This window comes from Podarcis cretensis (assembly GCF_951804945.1).
Source record: "Podarcis cretensis genome assembly, chromosome: 6".
Lineage (NCBI taxonomy): Eukaryota > Metazoa > Chordata > Lepidosauria > Squamata > Lacertidae > Podarcis > Podarcis cretensis.
In genome coordinates this window covers 55,916,965-55,927,912 of record NC_137175.1, presented here as the reverse complement: position 1 = coordinate 55,927,912, position 10,948 = coordinate 55,916,965, and the positions used below count along the sequence as shown (strand labels likewise).

The following is a 10,948-nucleotide window of genomic DNA, read 5'->3' as shown; positions in this document are numbered from 1 at the left end:
ACAAGAGGATCAAAACTATACTAAGCGTGCAAATAATTCCTCAAATATTGTTAGCCTGTCTGTGCACTTGCAGCTTATGAATTTATAAGAAGGTATTATGGAAAATTCAGTTCAGGAGATTCCAACTAAACATTAGGAAGAACTTTCTGTCAGGAAGAACTGTTTGACAGATGAATGGACTACTAATGGTAGAATCTCCTTCACTGGAGGTTTGTAGATTGTCATATGTCAGGGATTTTTCAGCTGTGATTCCCGCATTGCAAGGGGTAGGACTAAATGACCCTTCCAACTTTATAATTCTATGAATCTCTGAATCTCTGAAGTGCCTAGATATTTAAGATGGTATTACAAATATATATATATAAATCTACATGTGCTCTGAATTGCATGGCTCAATACTGCCTCAGTTAGCATCTTTTTTCTAAGTGGTTTTGGCTAAGACCCTCTTTTCTCCCAGGAGCTCTGAGTCTCAAGCCTATGTTTGCTGCTGTAGTTCAACTTATTTATTACCCGAAAGTGTTGCAGTAAACCAGTTGGCCCATGCTTCAGAGCAAGGAAGTTGTGCCAGGAGGAATCAACAATCAGCTCCCATTGTCAAGTAATCCTAAGGCTGGACAAATATATTAATTTTAGTTTCTCTCTTTTCACATTTTTCCATGATCCTGTAACAATTTAACTTTTGTTTTTTTAAAACCATTAGGAAAATATATCCACATTTTTTGTGTGTTTACCTGCTTGCTCATCCCAGTTCTATGGACGTGCAGTGCTGAGCAAATCCTTAAGTGGCGAGGTGCACTGTGCTTTGTCTCTTACTGAAGCTTGAGTCTAATGAAAAGCAACGTCTTTCTTTCTTTGGAACCCACAGTCCACAGGTCCAAGATGGGAAGTGGTTCCCCAATACACACACACTCTTACTTTGAGGCCTTGGTGAGGCCAAAACAAGACCACAAGGTAAGTAACTGGTTGCACCCAGGTGACCACCCTGTATGTTTGCACAGTATTAGTCCAGACAGGGAGGGGAGCATCTTCTGCTCATGTTTTTTAAATGCCGGTGACCAAAGGATCACTCTTAACCCTTGATTTTCCCATTTATTTATGTAGAAGGAGCCAAACATATGTCAGCAATGTTTATGTTAAATTGGTAAATAAATTAGGCTGCCAGGTTTTTTTTAAAAAAAATGCTTAATGGTTCAGAAGTAAGCAAATCTTTGAGGTATTGCTCGGAATATATTTTCAGAGCTAGGGGATACTGGAATTCTGTTCTCTGGAGCAAAGCATTCAACCCAACCCCTTCTTTCAGGCTTCCCACAGGCATCTGGTTAGCCACTGTGAGAACAGGATGCTGGGCTAGATGGGGCATTGGCCTGATCCAACAGGGCTCTTATGTTAGCACTTGGCATTTTTACAAAGCTCAGCAACCATCTATGCACAAGACCAAGGTTTCATCAGGCTTGGGAGAACCTCAAGGTTTGCAGAAGTGCCCAAAGGTCCAAAGACTGAACTAGATAATCTCTGTTCTGTTATTGGTCCAGCTGTGTTACTGGTCCAGTGCTCCTGTGTTATGCACTTAAGGACGGGAGGCATAGAAAAGTAACAGAAGTTCCTCTTCCCCATTGAAAATAAAAGAACACGGAGTTCTAGGGCTTATCACTAAGGTATATGGAGAGAGTTTTGTTGCCTTGCCTACAAAACTGAGCATTTTTATGTCTTAAAAATGTGGAAATACTTCTTTCCACTGCACTTGGTGTTTTGTTTTTGTTTTTTGCAGATTTATTAATAGAGGTATTGTGGTCTAAACCACCGTGCCTCTTGGCTTGCTGATCGGAAGGTCAGCAGTTTGAATCCCAGCGACGGGGTGAGCTCCCATTGCTCTGTCCCAGCTCCTGCCAACCTAGGAGTTCGAAAGCGTGCCCATGCAAGTAGATAAATAGGTACCACTGCAGTGGGAAGGTAAATGGCGTTTCCATGTGCTCTGGCACTTATCATGGTCCTCCGTGTGCCAGTAGCAGTTTAGTCATGCTAGCCACATGACCCGGAAAACTGTCTGTGGACAAACACCAGTTCCCTCAGCCTAAAAGCAGAGATGAGTGCCACAATCCCATAGTCGCCTTTGACTGGACTTAACCACCCAGGGGTCCTTTACCTTTTTTTTTTTTTTACTTTTTTATTGTGTCTGTTAAAGGACTCAGAGTTAAGGGGTAGTTTGGGATTTGTAGTTACAGTTGCCATCAGCCTGTCCCAGCCTGGTCCATTACTACTAGTCAGTTTAGGCCTGTTGAGAAGGAGCAATCAACAGTGAAGAGGACCAACAAGCATTATTTTGGTAAGGAGTCAGTCCTGTTGATCTCAGTGGAATTCAAAATGTAGGGGAAAGAGGAGTGAAGTTATAGAAAAATTGGCACATGCATATTTCCTGCCCCATATCAGCAGTAAGCAGCCCCAAACATGGTTTTTACTATTATTACAGGTATTGTGGAAGTAAGGGTGTGGTAACAGTGTTGGAGGGTTCGCCCTACCTGGAGTTCCCCAAATGGACACAGGCTTAAAGTGAAATAAATTAATAAAAATGTACATAGGCGTCAGTCTCCTGAAAAATCAGGGGCAGACTAGTACACTCCCAATCAGCATGTTGGCTGATTTTGTGCCATTTGGAAATCTAAGTGCTTTAGCTTCCCAGGCGGAGCACATGTAGGATGTGGTCAGCGAAGCAGCTAACTGGAATATAGGATTGGCTCTGTCCACATTTATGAAAATATTAGCTTTATCTTTTTTAAAAAGGGCAAGTATTTAAAGGGAATAGAAATAGTTTCCTTTTATAACAAGCATTTTATAAAACAAAAACCTATAAAAGGCTGGTTTTTCTGTTGCACATTTCTTGGAGAAAGTGCTATGTCTTCTTTGCTATGTTATATGTAGAGTGACCACTAAAAATGAGATCCATAATTTGCCCTATTGAGCAAGAAGCTGTGACCAGAGGTGAAATCAGTTTGCAATGGGTATTTAAAATACATCAACTGAAGACCAGAACATGCATTTCAGTTTTATGAAAGATGCAAGCAGAAAGAATATCTGAAGAGAAGTCAAAAACACATTATACATCAATGGATCTTGAGGAAGGGGAAAACATAAGGAGCAGAGTATGCAGGTAAAATAAAGTACAATGACTACATGGAAAAACAAAGGAGAATATGAATATGTAATCTTAAACAAAATGGAATAGCTATTCTATGCCAAGATTACAGCATGTATATTGGGATTAATTAAAGTGTAACTTTTCAACTTAACCGTACTTAAGTAGAAGAAAAATATTGAAGTATCAGATAAAATGACTATTACAAACAATACTTATGGCATGCAAAACAAGCAATAATCTCAGCCATTATTCAACTCTACTTTGATTTACTGCTTAGAAGTCCCACCAGTCCATGTCAGTTAAAGGTTTTGCTATGTTCCAGCCATATAGCGATTTATTCTGAGCATTAAGAAAAGAGAGGACATTATAGCTACCTATCTAAGTAGCAATTCAAAGGAACAGGTTATGTGGGATCAATTAAGAGTTAAGAGATAAATTCAGGATTCAGTGGGTAGGATCCAGAAGAATGCTGGTGGAGGGGAAAGGTTGAAAAATAGAATGATGAAGTTTAAACTTCACCAGGGAATAAACAAAAACATAAAATAAGGTGATTGTACATGTAAAACCTATCAAAACCAAATCTGTTTAAAATTGTTCATGAGCCAAACCTCCATTCCCAGTGGGCTAGTTTAGAGGAAAACTGAACTGAAGAAGGGTTGGATTCAAAGCAAGAAATCCCCTCTTCTCTAATAGGCAATGTAAAAAGGCAAACTGGGTTCCAAAGGACTAGGAACAAGTAAATGGAGCTAAGCAATGAAGAAACAAAAAATAAGGGAATAAAAAGTGAGTTCTAGTGCTGAGTGTAGCCTCTTTTTAATTCCCTGTTGACACTCTATATTAGAATGGCCCTTTGGTCTTCATCCCACTTTTTCTCACTAAAATCCAGTCTTTCATTGGTAAACAACAGGCATGGGGCAGAAACTAGCAATGATCCATTGATTTAGTGGATTGGTGTGTTCTTTCTTGTGCCTTTTCAAAGTGCAGGGGGGCTTCTGAAAGTCACCCAGTACTGCTACCCACACATAGAACAAATCTTCTATATTCTTCACACTTGGTTTGACTATGGCCTTGCCAGCATTTATTCCCAGGTCCTACCCAGGATCCTACCTACATTTTGGCCCTAATCAAGGCAGGCATTCAGACCAACATGAACCATGACTCAGAGTTTCTTGACCAAGGAGTTTGCACTCCAGAGCATCCAGGCATAGGTTACCTAGTCACACTCTTCCCTATTTTGGTGAGATGCGTTGTATTTCTATTCAAGTCTATGCTATATATATATAGCATATGCAGATTTTCTGCAAATCTGTGTACTCTTTTGCCATCTTTTTTGTTGATACATTTCCCTTTTTTTGGAGAGGGATAAGTGGGCACTCTAATTATATATGTGATATACTGTATAATATAAATTGGTCATATATGCATAACTTGCATATGCCACAATTTTAATAAAAAAGTTTCTACAATAAGTATTTTGCTTTAGTTTCAAGAGCAGCATACACCATTATGGCTGTGACTACCATATTCAATAGCACCTCTTCCTTTTTGGTAGGAGCTATACCTTTGAACAGGAATGAAGTTTAGCTTGATGGTAGCCCTTTAAATATAAAATGTAAATATTAATACTTATAAACATAGCCGAGTAAATTTACCTCTGATTTGGTCAAAGATCCCATTTGCTAGGGACTGGTGATGGAAAATGTGAGGCATTTATTTACATTATCTTTGATTTATATCAGTCTGAAAGAAATGGCATATTAAAGGAAAACCCATTAAAGGAAGCCAAAAACCCCAGCTCTTGTCAGCATCTGATGTTTGTCCGACTGAACATATTTAGCACATCAATGTGGATTGTTGTTTTTATAAAGTTTGAGCTGCAACAGTTTGGAATGGATCAAGCACAAAAAAGCCACAAGGCAGATGCTTTGTTTGTCTGACACAAACAAAGCTGCTGGACTCAGAAGAGGCTGCCTGGGATGAAACTTGGGTGATGTGGACCCTCCAGAAAGCAAAACCATGTTACCCTGAAAGAATGTTTGCAAAACAGCACCAAGCCTCTCAACGAGTTTCTTTAAGAGTGGCTCACTACCGTTGCAAAGCTTTCCTAACTCTAATTTATATAATTGCTTGGATTGAAAATAGGGTAAATACCCTACTGGGTTGGAGCTGTATCAGAGGAATTCTGCATGTGTAGGGAAATGGTTGCTGGTAGTGAGGATATAGCAATACTCACCACTCCCTGTAAAAAGGGGGGAACCCATAGTTCATTGGTATTTCTGATTATTTATAGCCAACAATTCTAAGAAATAAGAAAAGGCTGGGTCTGAACAAATGGTCACTAGCCTGTCTTCTCATGCACTGTATTATATGAGTTAGAAATTCTATCTAGGTATGGTGTTCATATATAGTATTTCACGATGTATAGTGTTTCTTAACTCTCTCTCTCTTTCTCTCTCCCCCCCCCCCCCCCCCAGCTTTTTTGTGAAAGTAAACCGGTGCTTCTTATTCCACTGCCCATGGCAGCCATTTTTGTGCTGGTACCCACTTTAATCAACACATGAGCACCAGAACCTCAATTTTAAATCAACATTTGAAGCACATTTCCCCCCTCAGAGAATTCTGGGCACTGTAGCTTGTTAAAGGGTGCTGGGAATTGAAACTGAGGGGTAAACTACAGTGCCCAGAATTTTTTTGAGGGGGAACAAAGTACTTTGAATGTCCTTTAAAGGCACAGTGCATATGCAGTCCTAGCATATGCAGATTATGGGGTGCTCCTGTGCACTGATCACCTTTGTTAATTCCCATTGTTATTCTCCTTTTAGTTTCTCTTTATATATCAAATAATAATCTATCCTTGAGCTCGGTACACTAAGTCATTGTAAGAAAAACACTGAGGCCTAATTTGATTAGGAGAATGTCTGGCATCTGGTGGGTGGAGTTTTTGTGTCGGCTCCTCCCTTAAGTTCATCTAGAGGGGCCAAATGTCATTGTTGCCTCATGATGTTGTTTTAGTTTCTCTCAGACAGTATGTTATTGTGTTACAATTTTCTTTATTATTAAAGCTTCGTTAGACATATGCATGAGCCGCTTACTCTGCTGAAAGACAAGAAACTCCCATGAAGAATGGTGGAATATTCGAAACTGAGTGAGTGAGGAGATATTCCCACACTGACAGGAGAATTGTGTTTTTTTATCGTCCCACCCTCCACAACAGTTAATTCCCATTGTTATTTTCCTTTTGGTCTCTCTGTCCTTGAGCTCAGCACACTCAGTCACAACCCTTAGCTATGGATTCCAAAAACTGATGGCATGCTTTGTGAAACTATATTTTCTTTTGTTTATTTGATACCTTTGGTGGTCTATTTTTCACTGGGTGTCCTCTTCTTCTACAAGTATGCACAATAATGAACAGAGATTTCATGCTTGCTCACAAACAGATCATTCCCCAAACCCCCCCCCCCCCCGCTTCAACTGTCTGGTCAATTTCAGATAAGGTAGAAGGTCTTTCAGAGATAAATAAATAAATAAATGCAGTAGCTTCCCCCCCCCCCCAACATGTGAGATTTGGGAGGAAATATGGGGTGAAATTTGGTAATGGACTTCCAAGGATGTTGGATTATGCCTGCAAACCTATATATACATACTTACCTAGTAATAATCTGCATCCAACACACTGGATCTTATTTCTGAGTAAACATGCATAGGATTTCACTCCATGTATGCAATCCATGAAAGCTGGGTAAGGCCTCAGTCCAGAAATCTCACATATGCTATTACTATATGTGAGAGTTTTCAACAAATGAATTCATGGTGACATTTATCACCTATTGAAATAGAAGGAAGTGCCTGGAATGATATTCTCTTAAGTGTCTTTCACTGTTGTTGTTTTTTATAAAAAGGCAACAGGTTTCATGAATAAAAAAAGCCACCTGTTCCCACCAAGCAAGGGAAACAACAGTGTAACAAACCAACCGTTGTTTAGTGGTGCATTTGGGTTCTGGATGCCATTGACTGTTCCCCTGCCCATGCATAACGTGTTGAAGTTTTGTGTTCATTGAATTAATCCATAAGGAAAACTTACGCTCGAAATCTTGTTTCTCTTCGTGGATCACCTCTGCAGAATTAGGGCATATAATTTTTATCTTAAACACACCTGGAATTATTTTCTACTGAAATTATGGGGACTTTCTGTAGGACAGCTACCCATCATTTTCTGTAGCGGTCAAATCAAAGCAACTGTAGACCAGGTAAGTGGAAGTCTATAATGAGCTAGTAAGATGGCCATAAAATGAGAAGATCTGGACAGTGGTTTCTAACTGGTAAAGTACTAATATATCTATATAAGGGAATCTTCCTTTTAATTGGAAAAAAATTAAAGTAAATTCCAAACCTTATTAATGTTGGAAGGGAAAAAGAGAGGGAGAGAAAACATATATTCAATTCCTTGATTTGTTTTGGCAAAATGCCCTTTTTGCATTCTCAAAGGTTTGTTATTGTTCCCTATGGATTTAATGCTTGATGTAAGTAGGAAAATGTTTTATTTTATTTTTTTGTTCCTTGCTAGATTATGGAAATGTATTAAAAAACCCTTCAAAAGGAGTCTAAGCAGGACAGGAGTTCCAATAAAGACAGATGCTCAAGGTAGACTTTTAAGCTCATATCTACTTTATACATAAATGCATGCATACTTTGGTTTATCGAAGCACAATGTTTACACAGTGAGTTAAGAATTAAACACCAACAGATTTCTTCTGTAAAACAGCTTAGGAATTTGGCGGAACAGTTTCTGAAGAGGAAAATAAACTCCAGTTTAATTTTGTTATTTTAATTTCTGGGTACTTGCATAGTGCTTTCTCCTCTGAGGAGCTCGTATTGCTCTTGAGTAGGGTCTGTATCAGGGGTAGCCAATGTGGTGCCCTCTAGATGTTGTGGACTACAACTCCTATAATTCCTAACCCTGCTGGCTGGGGATGAGGGGAATTGGAGTCCAGCAATATCTGGAGGAGGGACGCAGGTGGCGCTGTGGGTTAAAGCCTCAGCGCCTAGGGCTTGCCGATCGAAAGGTCGGCGGTTCGAATCCCTGCGGCGGGGTGCGCTCCCGCTGCTCGGTCCCAGCGCCTGCCAACCTAGCAGTTCGAAAGCACCTCCGGGTGCAAGTAGATAAATAGGGACCGCTTACCAGCGGGAAGGTAAACGGCGTTTCCGTGTGCAGCTCTGGCTCGCCAGATGCAGCTTTGTCACGCTGGCCACGTGACCCGGAAGTGTCTCCGGACAGCGCTGGCCCCTGGCCTCTTAAGTGAGATGGGCGCACAACCCCAGAGTCTGTCAAGACTGGCCCGTACGGGCAGGGGTACCTTTACCTTTACCTTTAATATCTGGAGGGCATCAGGTTGGTTTTCCCTGGTCTATGCGATAGGCACCATTACAGGTAGTGTAAAACGTGAAGCTGGAAATGGATGTCCAGAGGACTTGATTTCAACATGGAAGTAGAGAAATCCAGTTCATAGGAACATTTTATTTATTTTTTAATGATGTTGTTCTGTTGGATGCTATGAATCCCATTGTTTTTCCTGATTTTAAGATGTTTTTCTGGTAAACTTCTTGGTGAGAGTTTATCCTAAGAAGGCAGGTTAGAAGGAAAATTAAAAAGCCAGGATTCCCACCAGGGAAATGATATTTTCTCCAAGGCTCCTATGTTGTGCAATTAGGGTTGCCCAGGGCACCTTCAGGTGTGAGCTCTTAGTGTTTTCAAGGTGTATAGTGCTCTGAAAAAAGTTTTCATTAGTTTACAAAGCCATGACACAAGCGATGAAATAGGAGCTTCCTCTCGGTGATGTGATAAGTTTAAGCATGTTTCTAGAAAGGTGTATTTGCATATGTGGTGCCAACTCTTCTCACATGCATATATATATATATATATATATATATATATATATATATACACATTCAGCTTCTTGCAGGGCAAATGCATGTACGAAACTGCCACAAGTTCTTGGGGGCAGATTATCTGATGCTATTTGCCTGCTAACACAAATCAGGAATTACTTGAGCCTCACCCCTTCTACACTACAGCATACTACTTGTTTTCACAAGTCTCAATTCTGTGATTATAGAAGATAGATCTGATATTTCCCCTTGAAATTCCTTCTTGCCTCTTTCCCTGACGTTCTCGGTGACTACTTCTCAGCCACTTTTGTATCTTTGCTTCTACCTTCTGCAACCATTGAACCACACCGTGCTCGGCCTCCTCCATCCCCTCAACATTGTGGGGGCCCAGCCCCCTGCCAGCAAATATTGAGGGGACCAAAGACCCCTCTGCCTCTAGGAGTTGGCATGGCTGGTCCCTTCCAACTCTACAATTCTATGATTCCAATGGTCAGGGATGATGGGAACTGTAGTTCAACAACATCTGGAGGGCAACAGGTCTGCCTCTACTGATTTAGAAAGCAAAAATATATTTAAAAAATGCCAGAGCACATTAAAAAAGATTCTCAGATTTTTACTGAGTGAACCACAACAGAAATGTTCAGAGCCAATAATGCAACATGTTATCTTTTCACTAGACTTATGGGATCAACAGCTGGAAGATTTCTGATTTCACAGTTGTTTGAGGATGGAATCATGCTAGAGATGTGGATTAGCTCAACCTAGAAAAGAATTATGGTCCATGCTTCCAAAATGCTGAGGAATCCTGACAGCTGTTGAAAGGGATTTGTTAAAATGTTAGTTCTGATGCTGCTCAATCGTACATTACTAAATAATGTCAATTAATTGTAGCCTTGCTTCCATCTAAGTGGCCAGTTGTGATGATTGCCCACAGTCCTGTGTGCCATCTTTTGGATTTAACTCTGTTCTGGCACCTCTCAGGTGGGCACCATTAGAAGCAAACAAGGGAGGCACTAATGGTGAGTTTTTGCACCTCTTTTTCTAGAAAAATACACTGAATAGATAGCAGTTTCTTAATTACTAATCCTCCACTTAAGTGTGATAAGTAACTGGTTTCATGGATTACAGGTTTTCTTTAATAGAGGCCGTCAATAACTCTTAGCTAAAACCCTGCGGTAGCAGGTAGACAGTTACACATTTCCGAATACCAGAACAATGTAGTTAAAGTTTTTTGTAAATATTGACATTAGAAGCTGGTTATAACATTACCAAGACTTGCTTGGAACTGCTGTGCAAAGTGCAGTGACATATGGAACTGATCTGCAGGGGGGAGGGTGGGGGGGAGAGAAAGAATTAAAATTACAGCAGAAGAATTAATTTCCTTGCAGTTGCCGAAGAGATGCCCTTGTAAAAGTCATCCATCTGAGGCTGGGGCTTAAGTTCTAGGTGAGATGTCATCAGGGATGGCAAACAAATTGGGATCTCCAATTTCCGTTCTTTGGAATGTACTTGGACGTTTCCACGAGACCATGGAAACCAACCATTCCATTGTAACAGGAAAGCTAACGTTCTGTCTATTTTTATGCTTGTGCTCTACCAAGAAGAAACAAAATTTGCCTTACTTTCAGGGGCCATAAAATCCTGTGTCATAAGATCATCATCCCCATGGATCACGTTGATATTGATCAAATTCCAATTTGTCATTGGTTATGGTATGGATGAGTTGCTGATATTGCTTATGTGTGCAACCCCACCCACCCCACCCTGCAAATCACCTCCTGAAAAATCTGCAATCATTGGGAGAACTAAATCCAGAGATGTTAGATGTGGCTAACACTGGATAGGATAGAAGAAAATTAATTTCTAACTGGGGAAGGGATCGGCTCTTTTTGTGGGTCTTAGCTCTGGAACTGGCTTTTAATTCCAGAA

The 10,948-nt window shown here is 40.4% G+C and overlaps 1 long non-coding RNA gene across 1 annotated transcript; it reads right to left on the bottom strand.

Annotated features, from left to right (window-relative positions):
• Positions 1-9,617: 9,617 nt before the first annotated feature.
• Positions 9,618-10,507, bottom strand: LOC307219391. Its single transcript, XR_013840394.1, has 2 exons — positions 10,383-10,507; positions 9,618-9,831 (listed from the first exon to the last, which is right to left on the bottom strand). It is a non-coding gene; the product is annotated as an uncharacterized lncRNA (long non-coding RNA).
• Between the last annotated feature and the right edge of the window lie 441 nt (positions 10,508-10,948).